The 21,811-nt window shown below is 41.7% G+C and overlaps 1 protein-coding gene across 1 annotated transcript in view; it reads right to left on the bottom strand.

Moving 5' to 3' along the window:
- Window positions 1-21,605, bottom strand: part of SAR1A (secretion associated Ras related GTPase 1A) — a 193,870-nt gene extending 172,265 nt beyond the window's left edge. Inside the window, exon 1 of the mRNA XM_069240378.1 lies at window positions 21,481-21,605. The gene's annotated coding sequence lies outside the window, so the exon portion shown is untranslated. The remainder of the gene's footprint in view (window positions 1-21,480) is intronic.
- Window positions 21,606-21,811: the final 206 nt, after the last annotated feature.

Below are 21,811 nucleotides of genomic sequence, written 5' to 3'. Positions count from 1 at the left end.
ATTGGGTTCACGACCTGTTGCTGGCAAAGAGATGAAGCAAGCAAGCTCCACAGTGATGTATTCTTTTTGTATTATTTCTAGCTTTGCATTGTGTATGAATTTATAATCACTGAATATGTAGATATATAATCCACGATTAAAGTAGTGTAGTTTCATTGTTTGTTTTTATGAGTATTAATATTATATTGATGTGATTATTTTTGGAGGAGTATTTGTGTTGCTGCATTTGACGTAGAGGTCTCCTCTTTTCGAACCTTAAACAGTATTTTAATAAAATGTATTACTCAGATAAAGAGCTTTGCATTGTTGGAATTCCTTTTATTTGTGTTTCCTCTCAGTTTAAAGTAAAACAGTACGCTTTTATTTCACTGCAGTGATTTTCTTCAAACGTGCACCGGGTTGTACACCATTGACCTTTCCATTTAAACCTTGCAGTGTGCCATGATAAATGTGTTTCTCGGACTGAGAGGGTTGCATGCCAGAAACTCCTTTCAGTATTTGTGTATTTCTCCTTAGTCTGCAGTAAAGCAAAACACACTTGCATAGTTGGGCAATGAAAGGGGGAGTTAGAAATGTAAAATTTAAGAGTGACATATGTTTGGCAAAAAATCAAAGGCAGCACCGCAAACCATGTCTAAAAATGCATGTGAAATTCCTGGATGGATGAGAGCGCCTTATAATGTTTTAGCAAACATGTTCTCTTGTTTATCAGGACTCTCTGAATTATGGGACTAATGTTTAGGGGACGCAGAACCACAAGATGTGGTTACATGTTTAAAACAAGCATTTGCAATGCAGCAGCTCTCGCATTTCTCAGAGTTAGAGCTATTAGCAGTTGTAAACTCCCAACCAGACTTTTCTTGCTACATTAAATGGAAAAAAGAGCGCCATCGCGCTGCTACAGTTCACTCGTAGTGAAACCTATCTGCAAAAGTGCAACAATCTACGTAACTGGCAAAAGTAGAATGAACTATTTAACAGGGTAGATGCAAAGCACTCGTCTTTTGCCAAGCGAGATCGCGCTGCGGAAAAAAGATAAAAAGTAGTCCACAAACGGAAAACAGCGAGCCTCGTATGTTTTCAGTACTTGGTCGCTGTGCTCGAGGAGGGCTAACCACTGGAAAAGGCATGACGTATACATGTCTTCCACTAATGAAAGCAAGCAGATTTTAAAAGGCAAGCCCACGAACCAATGAAAGACACTGACGTGACATGGACAGGACTCAGAGCCCTTTTCTCACAAGCGATATGCATGCGCAAGCTCGACCCTAAAAAGTGCTTTTTGAACGTAAGGATGATCTTCCATTTCTTGGCAGGAGGGGTTGGATACTCCCCTCTGCCTACAGGAAAATGAATGAAAAGTTCAAGCAGTTGGAACAAGAAAAGGAGCAATTAGAAAAGCAACTTGTTGACACAAAAAGTACCATAACTTACTCTGACAGGACAGCATAGTTATTACAAGATAAAGTGGACACCTACCAAACTGTGGCTGAGAGGGCAGCTGTTAAGGTCGCCCAAAACAAATTCATTAAAACGCAGAGGAAAAATAAGTCAGAAAAATGCTAATTTAGCCATTCCTTAAGCTGGCTTGGACAGAAGGCCAGATTTATGGGACGCAAACATCTGGGACAGTAGTGATTTTTCAACCTCTAATGATGAAGAGGTTAAAAAAAGGTAGGGGGCCAGTGCGAGCCAAATGCAGAGTAGGAACGTGGTTTGCGCACAGCCAATATTTAGACAAAAACTGTAGAGCAGCCCCCAGAATCCAGCAGGAATCGCATTACATGCTTTAGAAGATTATACTCAGCAAGAAATAAATGACAGAATAGATAGATTCAAACAGCTAACAGGGGAGTGATTACTTACGTGGGTTGTGAGACTGTTTGAAACCAGAACTTCTGGATTAATGTTAGATATAGGAGATTCAGAGTGCCACCCAATGACAAACCCTGTATACCTTGCAAGATGCAATGCAGAGAATTAAAGAGGAGGCAATGAAATCTGCCATTTTCATGGGTACCGCACACCAATTGTTAGACAGACCGCTTACCATACCAATAACAAAATAATTTGCCTTAATCCACCTGCCTATAAGCAAGTAATAATGACTCTCTTAATCAGACAGGGGAGGCTTTGAAAGATGTGTTAGAGGCAGTCAGAGAGTTAGGTGAATTAGGTGTCTGGGAAAAACCAGAGATCTTTAAGGTCTGAAGGTCGTACAAATAACAAGAGTATCTGGGAGAGATGTTCATGGCATTACTGAAGGATGGTGTCAGCAAAGAGCAGACTGGTGGGATAGATACTAAGAGCTTGTGAGAGACGTACCGCAGAAGAGGCTTGGATCATAAGGAAGGTAGCAGAAAGGTAAACAAGGAAGATAAACATGCAGACCAGAACCAGCCCCAGGTGCAGGAGAACGGAAAGGGAGAAAACTGTCTTTTCGTGAGGGAAAGAGGAGAAAGGGTTTGACAGCAAGTGGTTAACTTTGGAGAATAGGGACGGAGGGGAGGCTACTCGCAGATATGAAAGCATATATTCAGATCAGACTTGGTTCAAATTGACCAGTTTAAAATCAGACTAGGAAACTGGCAAAGTTCCGTTACAAAGTTGGGCTCTTAAAGATAACAGACCTCATGTTGATTTAGAAATACACTGGAAACACAGAAATGTGCAAAAGGTTCAAGAATTCGTGGATACTGGAGCGGAGGCTTCTTTAATCAAAGGAGGCCCTGGCACCTCTAGTGCACTTTACTAGGGACTTACTAGTAAATCAAATATGTCTATCATGGATAAACCAAACAACGATACAATTTACACAGAGAGCATATGCACTTTAGCACTGGTTAGCAGTGGTAAAGTGCTCAGAGTTAAAAAACCAACAGCAACAGGTCAGAAAAAATACGAGGCAGGAGGCAAAAAGATTGGGGATGACCCGGCATAGGCAAAAAAGTCCAACAATGCTTAACTAAGGGTTCCATAGCATTAATAAATAAAGGGGAGAGCGGGCAACCCTGTGGGGTGCCTCTTGTTAAGGGAAAGTGTTCAGAAAGTGTGCCATTTACTTGAAGGCATGCCACAGGAGCCTTGTACAGTACCATAATAAGGTTTCTAAAGCCATTTGGGATTTCCAAATTTGGGTAAAGTGGTGTAGAGGACGGGCCATTTAAGGGAGCTCAATGTGTGTGTGTTTTCAGCATATAACAAGGGGACTGCTGCGTAGATTGTGGGGGAGAACTGGTTGACGACACAAAAATTGCGTGAGATCTATGGAGGTTGAGCGGTGCAGATTAAATCTGGAATGCATAGCAGAGATTATTCGTTCTAGTAGCAGGGGGAGGCACCTGGCTATTACCGTTGCCAGAATTCAGTTATCATGATTCAATAATGTTAGCAGCCCGTAAGTGCAGCACTGTGGGAGTTTTTTGGGTTTGATTAGAAGTTATCCTTCCCAGGGGGCCTAGGTGCCACTTAGGGCATTGATAGCCTGCGTTATTTCCTTACAGGTGATGGGGCAACAGGAAACTGCTGTTGCTCAGGTTCATGCCATACCATTGCAACTTCAGATAGATAGTCAGCCAGGGAGCCATTATCACTATTCATACGGGACGTGTAAAGTTTCATACTGATAAAGTTGTGTTAAGTTGCTTGTAATATGCCACAAGTTAGTCTGGGCAAACACATAGCATGATAAGGAGGGTGCAGAGGAGCCAACGTACAACCTGGTCGCTCACGCTCGCCATATTGATGTGCCCTAGCATAGCCAATTAAATCTTTAATGCAAACGAAAAGTACATGCATTATATTTTCTTGGATGTACTGGCAAGTGTGGCCCTTTGAATTTGTTGATATGTAGTTTTCCAGGTTGAAGTCTTCATAAATTACTTTCTTCCTCCTATGGCTGATGCCCAAAATCTTATAATACACCCCAAGTTGCAAAGCAGGAAGAACCAACTTTCTCTTCTGTATCACAGCCCTTTCTGGAAAAAACACATTCAAGCAGTACTCAAGAGTAGAGAGACCTCAAATTGAGGAAGATTTTGCTTAGACTCTAGCCAACTTCTTAATGGACACATGGGAACATTGCGCAATATCCCTGTTGGAAGTACTTAAGAGTAATACTTCCTTGCTCCGACTTCAAGAGAAAGGATAGTCTTGTTGGGGCACCCTCCGAGAGTAGTCCTCCCCAAAGGTCAATGTATGGGCAGATTAAAGAGCAATCTATTGTTAGGTACTTAATTCCTATGTTCTGGCTAAGAAAAACTAACTGACCCTGAATGATTCCCTAAACACTTTTCAGTTGGTGGAAAATACACACACACCTCTAAATGGATTTTAAAGTAAGTTTATGAGCTTTTTAAAAATAATTCTATTTCCTAATTATAACATCCCTGTAACCTTTGTTATTTTCAGTGAGTTTTTTTTTTTTTTTTTAAACATCAACTAAGATGCCCATCGCAATGCACTGTGGGGAATGTGTGTTTGGATGCAGGGCCTGGCTTGGCATTCAGCAGTTCCCACCCAGGCTTGCTGCTCTTTCACCCCTCCTCCTTACCATCCATTATCCAAGTCCATGCCCCTGCTCCTTCATTACAGCCCTTTGTGGCTGTTGTTCTGCTACTGACCTTCCCGCCTGCCCTGAACAGTTAGCTTGCTGCCCCAACCACCTCCTCCCTACCCTCTGTTGTCTGGGTCCATGAACCAGCCCCCTCGTTCCTACCTTGCATGGTCTGGTGTGCTGCCACTGCCCCCTCCTTCCTGCCCTTCATGGTCTGTTGTGCTGCAACTGTCCTTCCTGTCTGTCCAGTATGGTCTTTTGTCTCTTCCCTCTGCTCTCTGTTGTCCATGTGCATAGCCCTGTCCTTTCTCCATTCCTTTCCATGGTCCGTTGCACTGCACTGCCATCACACTTGCCCCGTGTGGTATATTGTGCTGCTGGATACCCAGATACAAACTCTGATGCCTGCCCTGTAAGGTCAGTTTGGTGCCCCTACCCCATTCCTCATGCCCTCCGTGAGCCAATGTACCATACTTTCCAACATTTTGAACCTGGTAAGTGAGATTTTGAAAAACAAAAACAAATTCTGTGGAACTGATTTTCCCCATTAACTTACATTGAAGAAGAGGAGCTTTTAGGCAGAAGACAGATAAAATAAAGCCCTATTGGGCTTCAAACCATCAGGAGTCCCTGGGTTCTGTTGGCATGTATGGTTGTACTGCCACTGCCTATTCCTTCTGCTCTCAAAAGGTCTATTTCTTTTACCACAGTCTCTTGCCTGTCCTGCGCAGTTGGTTTGTTGCCCCTGCCTACATGTCCCCTACCCTCCACGGTCCGTTGAACTGCCACTGCCCCAAGCGTGGTCAACTTGTTGCCTGCTCCCTTCTCCCTGCCCTCAATTATCTGAGTCCATGCCCCTGACCTCTGCCTCCTCACATTACTCTATTGAACAACTAGATTGCTATTGTTCTATATTTATAACAAATGTGTGGAATGCCCGTCATCTTCATGTAATACCTAAAGCATTTCCTTTTAAAATTATGAAAATAAGAGGGTCTTATTCCCAGAGAAATTATGGTATGTGCTCCAAAACAAATAAAATGAGGACATATTTTCTGACTTCTCAAATAGCGACAAAGCAATTTTAATTAATTTGCTATCTTTATGTTTTTTTATCCAGTTGATCACTTGATTATGGAGAGGAGATGATTAGGAGGAGAAGATGTGGCATTACAGCAAAAACTGCAAACTTTGCAGTGGGGTAACCAGGTTAAGCTTTCAGCATCATTTTGACATCCTGTGATTCTGGGCAAATCACGTATTCTCCCCATGCCTAAAACCAAAACGAAAGTGTCCATGTGTAAAGTAACTCATGCTCATTTAAAGCACTCCAATACATTTGGGTCAAGTCTGCGCTACATAAAAAAAAAAATAATAATACATTATATATATATATATATATATATATATATATATATATATATATATATATATATATATATATATTTCACACTTCTGTCATTGGGCTACACTTGGATTGCATTTGGGTGATGTGTGCTACATTTAGGCACTTACCTCTGGTGGTCACCTTGGGAGGCTTATTTGTTATGAAGCGCTTTCATTTTTTTTATTTACTGCAGTATCCTCCGCAGAAAATGCTTTCCGTTTTCTTCTTCGATTACATCAAGATGGTGATCAGATGTGCCACACATTTGGCACAAATTCAGAATTCTAGCACTCTAGCTAGTCATTAGAACACTAAGCCGCTGATCACTAGAGAGTTAACTGGCAGTCTACTACGGATGTTTAAGTGCATGATTCAGTCTGCACATCAGAACGTTTTAATGAAATAGAAGAGAAAGATATTTGAGAACTCATTTAAAACATGTCCTAATTTTTCTTTCTACAGCACTAACCAAAGTCCAATGACAAAATGAATGCCCTCATCTTGTTCATTTCTAAATTAAATGTTTTAAATGTTACCAGTTTGATTACATCAGGGCGACTTCAGGTGTGCCACACTTCTATCATAAGTAAAAGTTAGCGCTCTAGTTTTTCTTCAGGACAATCATGGAGGCTGCAGTGGGACACAAGGAAATCAACTGACAGACTGCTCCTGTTCGATTGGAAGTACATGCTCTACTGAGAAGGTCAGACTTCATTCTCATATGGCTGAGAAAATTAATCCAAATTTACAGAAATATGATCTCATTTTAGCTTTTGGCGCACCTCCCATCACCTCTACAGGAAAATCATGAGAAAACAGTTCTCTCAAACATGATTCATGAAATCCCAACAAAAGGCTTTTTCACGGGCTAAAATCGCCTTAGAACACACCACAATTCCTAAAATTAGTATGGCACCATCAACAATTTATATTGTAACTAAAATATGTTATCACCCTTTAAATGTTCTCCTTTTTGTGACCCCCAAAACCTGCCATTCGCTACAGTACATTTCAGTGGGGTGCAATCATGTATATTGATCGCAAGATGGCTGCCAGCACTTCCTGGCTAAAGTGCTGGCAGCCAAACAGATCACCGTGAATTTCATAAAGATTTGTCAAACGGTGCCAAAAATATAGCCACACCAAAAAATGCTTCTCCTATGGAAACTAAGTCCCAACTATAACTACCTAATGAGGTATATACACTCCCTTTGTTGTATGTGGTTACAAGGTGTTGATAGAGATGTAAAGTATAAGAAGTGTGTTTTAGTGTTCTGCTTGAGACCTGGAGATGTGCTCCAGATTTGATGCTTCGGCATGTAAGAGCGTTCTAAGCACAAATTGATATGCTGAAAGAGTGAGGGATAGTTTTGCACAATGAAATCACAGTGACATGTACATTGCAAAGTAATTGAATCATGATTCTGTGAACAGTCAGGTCATTACTGCTTTTCTGAATCCCAGGTGGGTGTTAATCTTTATTGTTTTGGCAGTGTGCCTCATAGCTTGCCTCTCAGAAAAGAGAAATAGCTCACCTTTGATGCATTTGTTCAGGAATGGAGCAATTTTGATCTGAATTTTCTGGTTTGACATCATTGTGACTGTGCAATCCATGAGACAGTTTCTTTTGCTACCTGTGACCAGTAGAGGACTTTGAAGGATGGTCTAAGATGGTTTCACCTGCTCAGGTTTATGATGTGCTACATTACTGATGTGCTGTACCCAGACATGACTACACTAGAGCTACTAATCACTGAATATGGTCATATAAGGTTTAGAAAAAGAATATAAGTTGTAGATGTCTCATTGTAAAGGCGGAGTCTGGTCACTTTGTTAACTTGGGTATGGAGTGCAAGTTTGGAGTCCGAGATCACATCAGTTTTCATTGGAGTCGGTGATTGTCCTAGTTTAGGGGGTGGGGTGATGCAGATATGAGGGGACGGGAGAAGAGTCCTAACTCTCTTTGAGGTCCTTGCACTTTTTATGTTTTAAGATGATCTGCTTATCATTAGCAATAGATGGACCCGATAAACTTGGAAGAAGCTGACAAAGTAAAGGTCAAAGTAGGGAAAACCATGCAATAGAGAGGATATTGTTAACCCTTGGGAATTCATAGCCTAGAGGTGAATGGCGACAAGAAGAACGGTGTGAATGCGAGTACCATATCATGAATTTATCTCTTAATCTTTGTGCAAGTAATTGGTGGTCTACAGTACTGAAAATGGACACCAGATCAAGGAGTAGTAGTGCTGGACCTCTAACTGAATCAAAAGGTACTCTTGAGATCGTTCTAGATGACACTAATGGGGATTCCATATTCCTTTTTGGTCTGAATGTCAGAAATTTGTTTTGTTCAATGAATTCAGAGATCTGAAAGAAGGCCGTCCTCTCAATCAGCTCTCTCAAGAGTACGCCACTGGATATTTATTTGTAATTTGCTGGGTCACATTCATCAGGTTCCTGCTTCTTTGAGATAGGCTTTATGTAGATGTTTTAATGTCATAACTCTTGTTACAATGACCAAGTGGATGATCATTCTGGCATATGGCAGCAGTAATTTTGTAAAGAGTCATTTTGCATGTATGCTCAGAGAGCAGGTATTGTAGGGAATTGTCATGTTTTAGCTTTAATCGGCTAATTATTTCTTTTATTGTTAGCACAATGAAGTACCAAGCGCTTGATCAGGTTATCATGATTTTTTAAGGTTTTTGTTGAGGTCTGTTATTGCGAGCTAAAAAAAAAAAAAAAAAAAAAAAAAAAAAAAAAAAACACACACACACACACACACACACACACACACGGAATACCCCTTTCATTTTACAGACTATGTCTGATAACAAAGCACTATAATATGTACATTTGATAAACCCTACTGGATATTTTAATCAAAGCTACAGCATGCATCTTAGTGAAGTTTACTTTTTGCAAGCAGTGTGAGGACATTGGGCTTTAGGAGGGGTTGATCTGCGTACCTCAAGGAAACATTCGGCAGATCAATGAGACCCTGCCAAGACAAACAGCTGGATCTGGCAGGTCCCTTTTAAACACCTTCAAAGCCCTTTAGAAAGCACATTTCAATAAAAAAGTTTTCATTTGTGAGGTTTTTAGGTACTCAGGTAGTGTACTCTTGCAAAGGATTATTGTACTTTAGGCCTAAATTACGTCTTAAGGAAATGTATATGGTAATTTAAAAAAAGCAGAACCCTCACTTTTATATGCTTAATAGAAATAATTGTCATTTGCAATAGCTAGATTTTACATTGTAGACCATGTCCGGACTCTTGACCATGTATGAGCCTTTTTGCTACTTTTCTTTACAGCTAGTTTCTTGCTCTTAAATGTAGTTTTCAAGGCGGCCTTCACTCAGCCATGCAGTTGCCCTCATTTAAAATGTTTTGCAGATTTTTACAGAAATCCAAAAACGTGTCTCACCCGTTTTAGTTTGTAGTACAATAATGCTTATGTTAGTGTGGACAAGGGAGGACATAAAAGGTGAGGTAGGGAATTAGACATCCTCAACTGGAATTGTCCAAGATACAGACTGAGCATGTGACTGTTTGAATGGTCTTTCGTACTTGCAATGCCCGTGTGTATGCAAGTAAATGTTAAAAAAGTGAAAAGTTAAATTTACTATAAAATCATGTCATAATATGTATGAATAGCGCACGCTTGCAGAGCTACTGTCTCAAACTCCTAACAATAAATAAACCAAATGACTATCACAAGCCTAACCAGCTCCGTCTTCTAGTAGCAATTAGGAACAGTGCTCAGCTATGATACAGCTCATACTGCTGCATCAGCTCAGAAGTGCACAAAAAGGTGAGCACGCTAAAGAAAATAAAAAGTGGAAGACGTGTTAATGGAGTAAAGAAGCTGTATTAATGCGAATGCTCACTTACACTTCTGAACTACCAATATCACAGGAACGGTGAAAACAGATAGTGAATAGCAAAATGGACTGAAATAGTAACACAGCAGAAAGCACTGCAGGTCCTTTTATTTTTTTAAATTTACTGCGCTACCTTGTTTAAGACTCTCCTCATGCCAATGAGTTAGGTCTTCCGGAGGAGCCAAACTAAAGCTACCTTATTCAATGCAATACACGACAATCTCTGACAAACACACCAATGGTTTTTCTTCAAGTAGGTACAAGTTGTTCTTCTTGACCGTGTGTTTGTGTTGTATGCGGATGAAGAAATCAATGAATAAATACATGGATGGATGAACAGAAGTATGACAAAATACAAGAAAAAGCCGAGGTAGAAGGCACTATGCAAAAACATCTATTGTCATGCCAACTAAGGACTCTGGTCACTCGAGAAAGTGCTGCCTCTTTTTAATATTCCGAGTTGGGTATCCAAACTTGAGGTAGTGAAATGTTTATTTCGAGAGAGACCCCCATAAAAACGTACATAAAAACATAATATAGTAATTCCATCGTTCTAATACAAATGTAGAAACAATGATGTAAAAAAAAAAAAAAAAAAAAAACACGATCCATTATATAACATTTCGAAACCTTACAGTACTTCAATTGATCAGCATCATAACCAGCAGGCATTAGAAATATATTGACACCACAAATAAAATATGCTCAGTATTATCTGATTTCAGAATACGTACAGCGTCTGCTTAGTGTCTCATGCCTAGTGGCAGAATGGAATTATCCAGGTATTCATGAAATGGTGATAAAACAGACAAAACAACGAGCATTGACAAAGTTTACAAGTCTTGCCTATGCAAGAGCATTGGCTTTGCCAATGTGTCTTAGCCATGTTCACGAGCATCACTGCTGTTCAACATGGCTAAAAGTTAGTGGCATAGAGGAGAGTGGTGCAGAGTGTCATAGACTGGAATAGCAAAGAGTGGCAGAGTGTGTTGTGTACTGGAGTGGCATACTTTGGAGTGCCATAGAGTAGACTGGACTGGTGTAGAGTGCAGCTGCGTAGAGTGTTGCAGAGTATACTGGTGTACAGTGTAGTGGCATTGAGTGCAATGGCATTTAGTTCAGCGGCGTAGATTAGAGTGGTGCATAGCAGAATGCAGTGGCGTTGAGTGGTGGAGAGTGCAGTGGCGTAGAGTGCAGAGTAGAGTGGCACAGAGTGAAGTGGTGTAGAGTGGTGCAGAGAAGAGTAGCACAGAGCAGTGCAGAGTAAAGTATAGTACCACAGAGGGCAGTGGCATTGAGTAGAGCAGTGCAGAGTGATGTAGAGTTCAGTGGCAGTGAGTGCAGTGTTGGAGATTAGAGCGCAGTGGTGTAGATAGGAGTAGAGTGGCATAGAGAGCAGTGGCACAGAGTACAGTGATGTAGAGTAGAGTGCAGTGGACTAGAGTAGAGTGGCGTAGAGTGCAATGGCGTAGAATAGATTGTTTCAGAGTAGTGTGAAGTGGTGTAAAGTGGAGTGGTGCAGGGTATAGTGCAGTTGCGTAGAGTGGTATAGAGTGTAATGGCGTAGATAAAGTGGTGTACAGTGTAGTGGCATAGAGTGCAGTGGTGCCGCATTGATTAGAGTGCCATACAATGGATTGTCAGAGTGCAGGGCAATAGAGTTGAGTGTTACAGAGTAAAAAGCACAGGCGTGGAGTGCATTGGCACAGAGTACAGTGAGACAGAGTAGAATGGTGTGGCTTAGACTGCAGTGGCAAAGAGTGCAGTGGAGAAGAGTGCACTGCCATAGAGTATAGTGGCACAGGGTAGAGTAGAGAGGCATAGCATGGAGTGTAGAGTGAAGTGGTGCAGGGCAAGTGGAGTGGTGCAGAGAGGAGTACAGCGATGTGGAGTGCTGTAGAGTAGAATGTAGTGGCGTAGAGTGGAGTATTCACGGTGTGGTAGAAGACTGACGTTATAGTAGAAATATTTTGAATTGAAATGACCATTGCATTTGAACAGACATACAGTTTTACTAATAAAACTTTAAAGTGCACAGACGTAAATGTGCGGAATTGCATCATCTACTTTAATGATTCGTTTTGGTCATATTAAAGTGTTTAATTCCAACACACTTAAGAAATAAGTTCATTTAAATGTTGTGTGCTAGAAAAGGTGGGGGAAAAAAAAACTTTCCTACCACCAGTATCCAGCAAGATTGTCACATAAATCCTCTCACCTCTCACTTTGAAGTCAGAGAAAGAAAAGTAACCTAGCGCCCATTGGAAGACAAAGCTTGACATTTGACCTCGGTCTTTAAATGCACAGGAAATGCACGAGATAAGAACAAGTTCTAAAGGCCTGTTTACAGAAAGTGAGTTCATGGAAAAATACAGAAAACATGGTTTAGGCAACGGGAGGGACAACCTTAACCTGGAGAGCCTAAAACAAAAAGCCAGCGATTGGAAAGTCAGAAAGTGCGAGTTACAAACCACAAAGCCAATGGTACACAACGAGCGGAATGCATTCATAGGTCAACTTTCTGAAAGCCCCTAAGATGTCTTTAGCAAACCAGACAGCTGCGACTTAAAAAGTGTGCTTCAGATTCAAGCTATAATTTACAAGATGGACAGAGACATGAGCAGTCTGCCCTCTCATGTACGTAAAACATACACTAGGTTCTTTAAACCCAGACCCAAGCGTGACAGTGTGTGTGGGACGCTTTGGGGCAGATTGTGAATTAATCTCATGAACCTGTTTTTTATTTTTACCAAACTTTTAATGTTATCTGCACCCCAGATCTCGGTGTCATAAAACGGCAAGCCCTTTTGCACAGTAAATGTCTAATGCTGGTGATACTGGTAGAAAATTAGAAGAGTTAAAAAAAATTCCAAGATAGCTGAGCCTGTATGCTGCAGTGTCATTTGGCTTTTAGTAAATTGGGAATCAACAACAAAGTGTTTGCTCTCCGCATACCTAAATAATTAAAGTCCTTTCGCCAATCTGATGGTCCCAAACTTCACATTCCGACTAAAGGACCTATGTGGGTGAAAAGTCTTAAAGTTAGTTTTTGTACAATTTCCAAGCCATACTGTTTGCAGGAGGTCGAGAACCTATTTATTAAATTTTGTAAACCCATGGGGGTTTAGAAATTAGTAACATCTCAGAGGTGAAAAGTAGGGCAGAAATTATCTGACCAACCAGTTTGGAGGAACCAATCATGTAATTGTGAAGCATATCAATCACCTCATTTATATGGACTGTAAATAAGGTAGGTGCTAGTACAAATTTGTAGCAGAGCCCCCTCTTAATATTAATCTGGTCAATCAGTTCTTTCTTTCTGCCCCACTTTACTTGAGCATAGTTACTAATATAAAGACGAATTATTAAATCAAATAGATTGGATCATATTTCCAAGTCTTTAATTACACCTCCTGCCATACCCTCCCGTTTCGCACAGGGTATCAAATTGAAAGCTGCCCTTAAATAAATGAACACTACATACAAAAGTCACAGTGACCATCTTTCATAGAATTAAAATAAAAAGAAAGACCTAGTCAATAGTTCTTGCATACAATTTAAAACCCTGCCTAGAAATGCGATAACACATGATTTTCCACCAACCGGTCTTGCACTTTGGCCAACACTTACCAGCTAAATATCTTTTGGGCATTATCAATCAGGCTTATTGTCCTATAATTAGCAGGACTGTGCACCTCTCCAGGATTCTGGTACTCCACTCCCCCTGGCAATGGCATTGGATAAGGTATTCAATAAGAGGCCCTATACAACAGGCTCTGACCAGCAGACGTTACCAAGTACCCTATCAAACCCTGGCGCTTTACCAACTTTTAAAGTCTCTACAACTGTTAAACTCTTTCCAAGGTGAATGAGTCTGTGGAATTCCTCTGTAACCTATCATAGATTTCAATTGTGGTCCCTACCTTCCAACACACTCGGTCCTATCGTAGTCAGTACAGAGATCTTTAAAATGTATCCAGATATGTGGTTGGATATAACAATGCAAGTGTATGCCAAAAACGTCTGCTATCCTTTATTTTTGCAGCAGAAAACTAATCCAACCAATTTGCTTCTTCCCACCTCCTCCTGGTTATCTTCTGTGTAAGGTTCCACTCTTTTCTTCTAGTATTTAGGAGTTCTCTATTTCCACTTTAAAAAAACTGAACAGTTTTTGTTTCACCTGCCTACATAATTTGTCAAACAAGTGTGTTTTTGTATGTCTGGCCAAACCTTTATACTTGTGCAGAAGTACTTCCTAACGGATTCTACTATGTCGTTAAAGGAGTTTATTAGAGGGACCTTTTCCAAAGTAGTACCTTCATACAAGACAAGAGTATCCACAACTTGGGAATACATATTTGCTAGTGTATCTGGACTTGTCATAATGGTAGGCTATTTAACATGCCTTCTATTGTTAGAGCAACAGGTTTGTGCCTCATGTGGCACTTATTGCTGGGCGAATGATGAGCGGGATATTCCTCAGGGAGAGAGGTCAAACTACCAGCTCTGTTTACTACAATGATATTGCACATTTGTCCAGAGCTGTAAATCAAATAACATATAATCTATTTCACTTCTGGACATTGTCCTTTTAAAGAAGTGTATCAGGTTCTCCTATCAGATGTGAAACGGCCATTACAAGCCCGAAGGCCACAGTACAATTTTAGTTATGCAATTTGTAGTCCTGCTTTTGTCCACTTCTTTACAGGTGGTGTCAGTAACTTAGGAAGAGTCCATTGCTCGTCTTCTATCTTGTGAATGCTTGAGAAATATTCAGTAGCTCAACTATCACACTTGGGTCACCTGCTAGTAGAAGCAGGCAACCCCGACTGCTCCAGATATTTCTCCAGAACGTGTTGTAGGAGACTCACAATTCTGCTTAGCAAAATGATGGTACACATTGAATAGTTTCACAGCAAATGTCCCACTAGATGGAGTAATGTGTAATCCAAGTATATCAGGAGATATTAAATCTAATCTTTCAATTATACAGGCTACTGATGTTTTTATCCAAATTATTAGGCCACAAGAAGGGCAGCAAGCTACAAAGGATCTGGTTTCTATACTAAAATTTATAAAACCTGATCTATATGTTGGTCCATGTTTCCTAAAACAAACGGATGTTACAATATGAAACCCTTTCATTCAAGATCACTGAATTTGGATTTCAGACTCACCACATTCTAGGAAAGTAATTTGAGTTGAGGGAAATCACCAGGTCCTGGATAATTTGGTTGGTGTCAAGACCATGCACTTGTTGGCAACCCCAAGTATTATCTTGGGTACCTGCATGATAAAGCACTGGGTAATTTAAACCGACCATGAATACCATGTTCTCCCGCTAGGTTGACTGTTGCCCTTTGAAAAGTCAATCTATCTCAATAAGACTTCAGCTTGGGCTTTTATTCGAGGATTTGTGCGTTTTAGCCCCTACATCTCCTGCCTGTTGGTTGCTATGCTTTGTATCTGACCTGGTGACTGTTGGCCTTGGCTAAGGTGGGTTGAATTAAGATTGGATCAGTGAGTCATTTGAGGCAGTAGTGAGCTGACCCAGACACACCAGTTCCTCTTTAGCCAGTTCTATCGCTATGTAACCATATTGCTCACTGAAGGAGGAGTGACGTTTGGCAACACAAAGATCTGATCTTTATCAATGAATAACATTGGTGATAATGTCTTATCCAATGATTCACTTTATTCTTTAGCAATTTATTGCCCTCTCTCACTCCCAATGGTAATGTAGACACATTAACAACATACAGCTCTTTACTATTGTTAGTTGCTGTAGGTTCTTGATCGTGCAAACCTACTTTTCCCCAATTTGTGTTCTGGGCGTTCAAATAGGGACTTTTGATTGGGCTCCTTGTGCTTATTTCAGTTAATGATCAACCAGTGTTCTATCCCGAGCTTGCTTTCTCTGTAAAGTGTGAGTGAACGAATGCTATTTAAACGTCTCTTTAGGAATTATAGGACCTTTAAACACCATCACCGTTTACCTTGCCTCAACATTCTTTCTCTAGTGGTGACTATTTGCTATTCTCTTTGCCTACAACAGGAGTGCATCCCTTTTGGTTATCTCTAACAATCCCTTTCACTCACCTCATTAATAAATTTGCTTTTGCTCTTGGGCCTATTGAAGTGCATTCTCTCAAGCTTGTCTGAGTGTGTTACTACCCGGGACCACAGTTGACCAATTTCATCCCTCATGTGGTGGACTGTTTCCAATACCTCCTTATTACAGTTACATACCAGGCCCAGAGTAGAAATCCACTTTGAGAGACTAACAGGAACATTTCTAACATAACCCTTGGTGGAAGAGCTCTTAACTGCCTCGTCATTTGTAAAGAGACTAGATCTATTGTGCATATTAAAGCTTAATAGGAGTATAAGATTCAGATGGTTGTCTCTCCAAACTCTTCTACCATTGCTGTGACATCATAAGATAACAGTTCAGGATGTGTAGTCCCTTCCTGACTAATTATAAAGGGGTGACACCCCCCCACACTGCTCTTTCCGGGGAGGTTGTGCCTTTTTGCTCATTGTTGCTTCTGTTTTATTCCCGCTTGTAATTCGCAACCTTGAGTTTGGCTATTTTTTAACTATAAACATAGCAGGGAAAAAAAGGGGCGGGAGGGAGAGACACCACCTTTTCTATGAGATTGCCCATTTCATTAATTGTACAATTTCTCGCAGCATGCCCAGCGAGTTCTTTATTACTTGCAGACCCCTGCTGGTTTTCTCGTGCTTTCCTTTTACCCACTGGCACCTCAAACAAAGGCCTATTATCCCTCAAAATACCTGCCTCTTCCACAATTGTGGAATAGATATCTGTAGTTAACGCCTACTCAGCCGCTAAAAACTAATTCACCTGCATTCCGCCTTCATCCAATACATGATGTAAAACACCCACAGGAGGATATTCAGCCCCAAGATTGTATGCAGATAATCTACAGGCAAAACCACAGGCTTTAAGAAAACGTACTTAATATTCTTAAACAGAGAAGCATTAGTATGGAGCTAAATAGCCAAGCAGCACTCAAGCGTTCACATAAGTAGTGAGTTAAATGTCTTGTTAACGACCAAGTGCACGTGTCCTCAACTCACTGGTTGGGGCATCCACAAAACCACTGCTCCTGTGTTCAATGCTACAAAATATCTCTGTAATCAAGTACTTAGAGGAGTGGCCCTGGCCTGTTTTTGATGGGCTCTCTCTTGGCCATGCCCAGGCACATCACAAGAAGATGCAAGCTTTGTAGTGGTATGGAAAGCAAGCCCCACCTCCTGTTCCGCATAGTACTCTGGTCAACGAAGCTAGATTGCCCCAAAATTGGAATCCTGGCTCATGCCAAGCGTCCCTTTGTAAATAAATTCCTATTAAAGGATGCAACTGCCAGGTTCCCTCTTCCATGTGAAACTTAATTCATTGTCCTCTCCGACTGAGTCTCTGTACAACAGGATGTAGAAGTGTGACCCTGTCTAACCCTGAAGTGTTTACACAGGTTTTAAGTACATTATTACAGAAAAGGCAGGTAGACTGATTCAATCCATTCATCGCCCAAGGCTGCTGGATCACCCTTTATTATAATTTGGCCTTTAGCTTTAACATGACTTCCCCCAACTCTTAATGCCTTTTTTGATTTGTAGATAAGATGAAGTTGTGTTTCTATGCATTTGAGCACTACTGCGGATTCTGCTCAAAGCGTACATGCACTACAGGGAATCCCTGCTATACGCTGCCTTCGACAATAGGAATTCACAGCAAGGTTGGGCACTATGTCCACCTGTCAATGTATCCGACTAAAGGCAGAGCACAGTGGGGTTTGTCTGCAGAATTTGGCCTGCAGCCTAATGGGGTACCATCTCCCTTCTACGCACACAGTTAGAAACGTGTTTGCTCGTCCATCAAGCGGCACCAAATGTATTAGCTAAGAAAAGCTTTGGTGACTTTAATTTTAGATTTGTCCCTTACCTGGGGGGCCTGCGTAAAACTCAACATACCAAGAGTAAGCCAACGTTCTAAATGTCTGCCAAATTCTCTGTGGGTTTGTCAAATAGCAAATCAAAAAAAAGTAGAGGACAAATTCCTAAGGACGCTGCCTAACTTTACCCTGATGGATGAGCACGAAAATTTAAATGCAAAACTTAGTTGGACAACTCAAATGAGTTCCAATTTTTTGCAGCTTGATCAAACAGTACTAAATGTTTTGATAACCCCAAAAAGCATTGTATATGAAAAGTTCATCTAAACCATAACTACATTCCCTGTCACACTACCTGTTTAAAGCCAGTGAAAATAAATGTTACCATATAACACGGTTTTCGTAGCAAGGGTACTAATAAGAGCATCTTGACACATTTATTGCTCTAGTGCAATAATCGTAAAATTCCCAATTCCTGACGGGAAAGCATTACTGATATGGGAGCGCTGTTTACTATCTCACATATTGTGTTTTGTAATGATATGGATATGCAATTTTTTCACAGAAATAAAACGCAGGTTAATGTGGCATATTTCACTCAATATTCATAATTAGAAAAACTGAAAATAAAAAAACATAGGCATTAAATGACCACATCACCATTAATATGCCCACAGCAGTCTCAGCAACATGGCCTGACACTAATACACCTCCGTTGTCAGCATTAACAAACAAGCCCCATTAACCTTAAAGATATAGACAACGCAGTCAGTTGTCTTGAATATCGAACAATACACAAAGCTCCATCCGACTCAAAAAATACTCAGGCAATTAAAACAGAAAACAAGCACATGAAAACCAGCTGAGCAACAAGAAAATTATACAAACTAAACTAACTCAGGCAAACAGAGCCTACATAAGAACCCGAATTGGTGCTTCTGGTAACCATCCTAGGAAATTCTGCAGCAGTTCAAGCCTCTAGCCCCATCACCGCTACCCTTCACCGAGATGGAAAGAGGCCAAGAAATTGATAACTTCTGAAGAGACATCAACTAGACCAGTAATGTTATGCAAGATGCTACTTCAACACTTTATCCTGTGATATTCTCTAGAACAAAATAATTCATCAAAGCTGAGCTGGCAGGCGACAGTACCATCTGCACTTATCTCAAAGCAGATAAGACATATCCCATCCCGCTCCCCTCAAGGTAACGTTGGCAGGCCACCTTGAATGGAGGGCGGAAACCCTCGCCACCCTGAATGGAGGGCCCGCCGGCGACATCCTTTGCCGCCCTAAATGGAGGACCCGCCGGCGACACACTTTGTCGCCCTAAATGCAGAGCCCACAGGCCACACCCTTGCTGCCCTCAATGCCAATATAGAGCAGACAGGTGACATTCCCTCTCACCTCGATACAGAGCCGACAGGTGACATTCCATTCCCGCTCCCCTCAATGCCAAGCTGACATTACGTTCCTGCCTCCATTCAACGCAAATCTGACAGGTGGCATCCTTACTCCCCTCTATGCAGAGCCGACATACCCGCCTTCCTCAATGCAGAGCTGACAGTTTACCTCCCCGTCTCCCTAAAGGTAGAGCTGACAGGTGACATCCATGTCCCCCTCAATGCAGTTTCAGCAGGTATCACACTCATTCCACTAAAGACAGATCCGGCAGCAAACATCCCCATCCCCTTCTAGGCACAGTCAGAAGGCGACAGCCCCATACTTCTCTTAAGGTAGAGCCAACAAACCTGCTCCGACAAGACCAACCCAGCAGATTGCAAACCTGTTACACTAAGTGCAAAGCTGACAAGTGATCATCACTACACATTTCCATGATCGCCACCATAAATGTGCCAGGGATTGCAGGCAAGGCCATGACTTTTGTCATGGGGTGGGCGCTTTTGCAGTAGTTTTAAAAGTACTGCAGAGTTCCTCGTCTATTCAACAGTTTTCAGGCAATAATAAAAGGGAACCCGATAACTGGTGAGTTATGTAGCTGCTGGAAGGAGATCTGGGTTTTGTCTAGTGGCAGTTGTAACTCATTTACAGTAGAGGGTTAATCCCCCTGCTGCAAAGAACGTGTACTCTGCGAATCACAGAACAGTTTTTTATGTGCATAGCTCATGGAAATACTCCTTTTGTCACAGAGCTACTTTTGTCACCGTGCAGTTCATTAAGTTACAATCATAATATAGCACAGAGAGCTATGAACTGCCAAAGAGCTGCACATAAGCTGCATGGTACAGGTTAGTAAGATATTTTTCCCAGTCGTTAATAATTATATTTTTGCTAAGAAATGGTTTGTTTGTGTAGAAATAAATTAATAAAGTCAACCCTAACCACTGTTTCATGTTCTGAACCCTGAGTTTATGCTTCCCCAGGCTAAACACGCTTACAAAACGGCCTCCTGTATTACAGACATGTGATTCCTACACTGTGTTGACTTATATAACATTTTCTATACACTGATTTACACAGGTATGATTCATTGTGTCTGTGTGTGCAATGCAAAGTACTTCAACATCCTACACGGATGAGAGGAGCTATAAAACAAATGAAATTCACGTGTGAGAGGGGCTACGGAGAAATAAGACGCACTGTTAGATTGTGAGGAAATCATTTAAGAGCCCCAATAAAGACTGCTTAATCCTGGGGCACTGTAATGTCATCATTTTCTGTACTTTAAAAACCTAATACAATTGAATATACAATCAAAACTGTGTTGTAGAATGCACCGTTTTTGCTATTTTTCCCACATTCGTAAGCTTCATTTTGGTGGCCAGGCTCGCTACAGATCCTATGGGAGCTGGTCTGACAAAATTTGCCAGGGCTGCTTTGGGTTCCCAGTCAGGCCCTGACTGCAGGTGACCAACTCCTTGGACAGAGCTTACCGGTGAAAAACAATTAGGTGGCAAGTAAGCCCCATGGGATATCTAATCCCAGGCGCTTTTTTCAGGTGAGCAAATTCCCGAAGTAGCAATCCAACTACAATCATCCCACATCAAACTCAGAACAGGCGAGTACGCACCTGCTTCTGTTCATTAAGAGCGGAGGTGAGTACGTGCATGCAAAGTAAACAGACAACTGCCAAGGATGACCAAGACTCTTAACCGCCAGGGAACGTCAGAAATTAGACACTGCTCCCCACATTAAGCTAGTGTGTGTCCCTCGTGTTGAGCCGGCTGGAAAAGCACCTCTATATAGTAGCTTGAATGGACTGCTTAAATACAAAATTAGCGCACACCGGAGGCAAAAATGAACTAAAAAACACGACATTCCTTCCAATATCCACCATTCACGCAACCCACCTCACACCCCAAAATGTGTTGGCAGCCAAGCAACCCCCACTAAGATGAATCCAATGCCCGGGTAGGCAGGGCAAGCTACAGTCTCCCACCGCACCCAGGCACTGAGGTCATGGGGCGAGACCGCAGAACCAGATGATGAAACTGGTGGGAGACACATCCTTAGCTCCATCCCCACCCCCCACCCAAACACGCCTAATAATCCTGGGTCTGCCCGCAGGTCCGAGGAACAACGGGGACCGTGTGAGACTGATTACCAGTGAACGACGAAAACTGCGGTGCCCCAGTGGGGTACTGTACCCCTCTCATCCAGCCGATGCACCGCCAAGTGGAAAGCTGTATACGTCAGCGAAAATATTCCCTTTCTGCCCCTCCTCCCATCGTTTCTGTCACCCGTATGGCACTGTACAGCAGGCCTCACCTCTCCCGGTTGGCTTCTCCTCCGGGCAGTGGCAGCTCCAATCCCGGGGCCTTCGACGCTCGAGCAACACAGAGGCAGGCACAGGAAATACGTAACGGCAAAAAGAAGAGGGAGGGGGAGGGGAGCAAATCTGACAGCCAGGCAGCTGCCGATAGCAAGAAAGGACTAGCGTTATAAGCCGGCGGAAATCAACAGCGCGCCATTTCGAAACGTTACACCCCTAGGCAAAATCAAAGGGAACCTAATCAGAACTATCCATTTAGGATCTATAAACAAATCACTTAGCAGTCGACTCGTTAAAAAATAACTGTTTGCTGCAAATATATTTTTA

Source organism: Pleurodeles waltl, chromosome 6, assembly GCF_031143425.1.
Source record: "Pleurodeles waltl isolate 20211129_DDA chromosome 6, aPleWal1.hap1.20221129, whole genome shotgun sequence".
Taxonomy (NCBI): domain Eukaryota; kingdom Metazoa; phylum Chordata; class Amphibia; order Caudata; family Salamandridae; genus Pleurodeles; species Pleurodeles waltl.
Note: the sequence above shows the minus strand (reverse complement) of the source record. Positions and strands in the feature narration are given on the sequence as shown.